Genomic DNA, 5,847 nt, shown 5'->3' with positions numbered 1-5,847 from the left:
CTTTATGGATATATAGAAATTTTGGAATGTTTTAGGTTTTTATTCGTGATGGATGTAATGTACTAAGAAAAGGGAGTCATTCAGTTACGTTAAGGTGGGGTTACTTCTGTGGGTGTTGGTGTGCTGATGGAGCACAGGTCGTTCGGCTGGTTTGGGTAGTGCATTTGGGATTAGAATGGGGTGGATGAATTTCGAGAAAGTTCTAATGGGTTCAAGATTCATATGTGGTATTTGAGGAATTTTTAGATTTTGTAAAAGGATAAGATCTGAGATTTGCATTGGATGGTATCAGGACTCGTGGTATTTCTGCATCATTATGGATTTTACATTTCAGTATTAGAGAGGTTAGGGAAAAATTTTCATAATTCACGGAAGGTCTCTTCAGAGTGGGTATTTCGGTTGTGGTACTATTAGGGAATACAATGGCTTATGGCTTTAGGACGACGTGGTTTCATGCTAGGATCTCTTTGTGGTCAGAGTTGAGTTAAGGATCATAGGGTACTGTTAAGGAGAAGTATTAACTTGAAGGCAATTCAGAAGGAACTCGGAGAAATAGGTTAGTTTGGTAGTGGTTTGGATCATCATGGTAATAGAAATGATCGGTGTTTTAGTTCTTTTGGTGTAGTGAGTCTTTACCGGTGTTTTGTGGTAATATTCTTGGGCTTGGCAACCTATGTGACTTGGTTAAGTTAGAGAAATTCAGTTCTAAAGGCTTGGTTATGTGCAAATGGGTTTTGAAGAGTGCTCGATTATTTCTACCACGGCTTGAGATGGATATTCTCTACAGTCATGGGGAGTTTGTTGCGCGTTGTGATTTTCTTCTGGATGGGATCAAGTGGAACGATTGTGGTTGACGGGGTGGCTAATCTACTTTTGTCTCAGAGTTGATAATGGTATTCTCGTACTTTCATATGATGGTATGATAGAGGCGGTGCATCGTGTGGGACTGAGATTTACATGTAAAAATTTACTGTTCAATTTTGAAAGGAAGGTCATGAGTTTCACGCAGCACAGACGGTTTTTGATGGTTAAGAGAATGTTGGTACTATTTGGTATCACTTGAGGTAAGTATGCATTTCAGAAAGGCGCATTGTATTTAACTTGCAGATGCTTAACTGGTATTATGAAGATGGCATGGTTGATCGACTACTGATGTTCATCTTTTGCTATGTGGCACAGAAGAATTATGAGAGTATTTCCCGTGGAATGGTTGTATAGGAGGGATGTATCATTCACTTAAGTGGTCGAGTTGGGATCGGATATGGTGATTCTGGTATTATAGGGGTTTGGAGACAGGGAGTTCTCAGAGGTAGTTTGTTTGTTGGTTGCGGACTGTGAAGGTATGGTCAAGGTTAGACAGCTGATGGTATGTGTTATGGTTAGGTTGTTGTAGACTTTTGAAGGATTATTTATCTATTTGTGATGACTGGAATTGATTTGGAGGGCCGTTAGTAGGCCTAATGAGGACGTGTATTCTACACCGAGTTAGAATTGTTGACTCAGTACTGCTATTGCTAAGGCATATGTCATTCAGTTAGAGTTGAGCTTGTTTATGTTCTAATATATTTTAGGTGTTACTCTTCTATGCTATGATGGGTTGTGATCTATTGGTTATTTGCACACATGATGTATTTCTGTTTGGGCCTTGTGGCGAAAATTCGAGCGAGAGGGATCTTGGGGTGTTGAATGGTTGGTTGCGCCTTGGTTATGTCTTGCATGTTTGTAGTATATTGTGCTATTTGTTGTTCCATGGTAATGGTCATACACTTTGTGGGTTTGATGCCGATTTTTGTAAGTTTGTTGATTTTGGGCATTATGGCTCGAGGTATTTCATGTGGACCGGTGGTTGGATGGGGTCACGCATCGCAGCGGGGTTATGATGGGATATGATCCTTTGTGTTGAAATCGCGTGTTTTGATCCTTCTCTGTATAATGGGTTCATAGCATTGCACTTATGGTGTTATCTGTTGAGCTTTCGGAATGGTTCTCTCATTTAATTCTTTTTCTATTTTGGGTACATTAGAGTGGTTGCTTGTTTGGTGCACAGATTGCATGGTATGTGTCTCTAGGTGATCTTGGTATGGCATGTCGGTCGAACAACTTGTACTGGATGAGGTGGGGTTATTGAACCTGGAATGAGTGCTAACGGATTTGATTAAGGTATGTTTGAAAGAATAACGCCTCTAGTCAGCTTAGAATTTAGAAATGGTTCTTATCGGGCAAGAAAGCTCCACGATTTGCTGTTATGATGAGTGGTTGTGAGTTTCTGTGTGTTTCATTCATCCTTGGCAGCGTAGGAAGGTTTATAACAAGGTTTGTTTGATATGAGATTTGTTATCGGTATCGAATTTGTTATTGAGCAGCTATTGTGGTCAAATGTTATTGCTATGAGTATCTGAGTTATGAGGTATATCATGTGATTACATATTGTGTTATGGTTAGGGATTAATACAGTTGGTTCATATTTATACAACGTGTAGATGCGAGAATCGGGTCTTACAATGAATTTCGAATGTTGGAAATTAGGTTCTAAGGTTTACGGTCTAAGATTGAGGTAAGAATCTTCAGTTATGTTGTGTTGACAGGCTTACATGGATTGGGGTGACATGGGATCACCCATGGGTAAGTGCATGGTACGTTTATACTGTGATTTGATGGCCTTAGAACGACTCTTGTCATGTTCGAGGAGGAACGTATGTTTAAGTGGGGGAGAATGTACTAACCCGACCGGTTGTTTTGAGCATTTGCATTCAGATCGGTGGTTTGAGGTCATGATTAGCTTCATATGGTGTATTATGACTTGTGTGAATCTTCGGTTTTGGTTTTCGGGTAATTCGGGATTGATTCGGAATAATGATTCTCATTTTAGAAGCTTTAAGTTAGAAGAGTTGACCAAGTTTAAATTTTGTGTATTTGACCCCGGATCGGAGTTTTGATGGTTCTGTTAGGTCTGGATAGTTATTTTGGACTTGGGCGTATGTCCGAATTTGCATTTGGATATTTCTAGAAGTTTTTGGCGCTAATTGGCGAAATTTTGCAATTTGAAGGTTTGGAATGTTCACAAGTTTGATCGGGAGTTGACTTTGATGATAGCAGATTCGAATTGTTGTTCCGAGAGTTGGAATAGATTCATCATGTCAATTGGAACTTGTGTGCTAAATTTGTGGTCATTCCGAGTTGATTTGATATGGTTCGGCAAGAGTTTTGGAAGTTGAAAGTTCAAAAGCTCATTAAGTTTGATTTGAGGTGCGATTCGTGGTTGTGACATTTTATGTGTGATTTGAAGACTCGAGTAAGTCTATGTTATGTTTTCAAACTTGTCGGTATGTTTGGACGGGGTCCCGGGGGCTTCGGGAGTGATTCGGATGAGTTTCGGGTGGTTTTGATCACTTTGGGCAGTTATGGTATTGGTTTCTCACACCTACGTAGTTTTGGCTGCAGGTGTGGTATCGTTTATGCGAATTCTGGATCACTTCTGCAAAGAGGAGATGCTTAGGTGTGTTCCTCTTCTGTTAATGTTTTAATGCACATGCGTCGCCGCATATGAGGTTGGTTATGCACCCCTGCGGAGTTTGATCAAGCTGGGGAGTTGTGCTTCTGTGCTTTTACGACCGCACCTGCGGAGTCACAGATGCGGCTGGTTGGTTGCAGATGCAGTGAGCGGCCTATTGAGGTATTCTCACAGATGCGAGATGGGGGGCCGCAGAAGCGGCTGTCGCAGATGTGACTTAGGGACCGCAACCGCAAATGTGGATTCCCTAGCAGTTTATATCATGTTTTGAGGGTTTGTTCTTTTAATCGTATGTGGATATGTGGAGCTCAATTTTGGGTGATTTTGGAGGGTAGTTTCACCACATGTATTGGGGTAAGTATTTTTGACTTGGTTTTGAATATATTCCATGATTCTATCTTCGATTTTGGCCTTTGATTGATGATTCGAAAAGAAAAATTTGGGGGGGGGGTGTCTAAACTTTCTAAATTGAATATTTGAGGACTCGCAGCTCATGGAGTCCCTTTCCTTTATTTCATATTGTTTAGATTATTCTAGATAGTATTCTTGTATTATGAGATTCAGTTGTATTATGAATTTCCAGTATCAACAAATTCAGTCATACAGGTAACAGTACCAAAACAAAAAAGTCAACCCAAAACGTTAACCCAAGCTCGCACCCCGAAACCCGACAAATCTCACAAATTCCGAGCACCCTTTCCGATATGAGTCCAAATTTAAGTGTTTCATCCAATTTCGACCTCAAATCGACCCTCAAATAATAAAATTTCACTCTCCAAAATCATAGTCCAAATCCCACCTTAAATTCATATAAATTAGGTGTAAGAATCTAAGGGTAAACAATATCTAACACCAAAATACAGTAAGGATCACTAACCCCTTCAATTCTGATGAAACGCACTCCAAAATTTCCCCTAGCCGAGCTCCACAACTACAAAATTGAGAGAAATAACCAAACCCTTCGAAGACAAATGTTACACCCCATGTTTTCATACGTAAAAGTACGTCGCAAGTCAATTAATGTAAGCTAAGAAATGTGATCATCTCTAAAAGTATATAAATTAAGTTAATCATCTTAACTTGGATGTTACAAATACTTATGATCATGAATTCCAAGGGTTGATTCAAAGATAAGTACAGACGTTACCTGTATGACTGAATTTGGCATCCATTAGCTTAATTATTGGAATCGTTCGGACCTGGAATGTTGGTCCTGCCTTTGGTATTGAGGGTTCGAAGTATACCGTCTATACCTGGAGTATGGGCCTGCTATCTGCATGAAGTCCTAAGCCTATTTGAAGGCCCATATGTATTACTGGGTAATTCTATATTTGTATTTGGGCCTATAATTATTTAAAATGATTTGTAATAGCTTGTAACTGAATGATGGGGAAATTAGTGGAAAAAGGGAACGAGTATACTCTATTCTTGCATAAAAGGGTACAAAATATACCTATAAGGTCTATGTGCTTTATTTTCTATTTTTTTAGCATACTTATTTCTGCACACTAATAGAAATCATGCCTATAGGAATCACACACACTTCACTTAACATGTCTAATACTTGTACACCATTCAAAGCATGTTAGATTAAGTAATTGCTATACCTGTTTCCATGTCTACTGTTGTGCGCTCTTAGACAACATGTCTATAGGGATCAAACGCCTCGCTTAATTATTAGACAACATGCCTATAGGATGTGATAATACATGTCTTCGCTAATGCTCATCTAGATATCATGACTATAGGATTTTAATCAATTAATCAATTACTTTTGCTGTCTTTATTATACTGCCCCACCTAGATGGCATGCCTATAGGGATAAAGTATTATAAAATCAAGCTCAATTACCAACTATTAGAAATCTTGCCTATAGGGTACTGCCACTCGCCTAAGAAGCATGTTTATAAAATCAACCCTGTTAATTTTGAGCTTTCAATAGTTGTACTACCTCATTGCGCAAACAATTTGAGATCGTGCATATAGGGTCTGCAATACCTTTAATCTGCCAATCCGTTAGTCTAAAGCTGCAGTACTGTCTATACGATACTGGAAATCAGAATCACATAGAAAGCATGCCTATATGACTCAACAGCTCTCATGCTTCTTAACCCTAAAACTGTCTACTGCCTAATTTGCCCGTGATATTTGTTGCTATGTGTGGAGGCTAACTTGAGCCATTTATTGTCTTTATGTGAAGTCCTATATGTTTTGAATGTGCACTTAGTTTTACCATTTAGAACATCCTAAGTAGAGTCTAGAACCACCCAAATAATAGGTCCACAGCCTCCTGGACCATAGGCATGGGACGGGTAGTGCATGCATAGGACACGACC

Source organism: Nicotiana tomentosiformis, chromosome 2 (assembly GCF_000390325.3).
Source record: "Nicotiana tomentosiformis chromosome 2, ASM39032v3, whole genome shotgun sequence".
NCBI classification, from domain to species: Eukaryota; Viridiplantae; Streptophyta; class Magnoliopsida; order Solanales; family Solanaceae; genus Nicotiana; species Nicotiana tomentosiformis.
Note: the sequence above shows the minus strand (reverse complement) of the source record.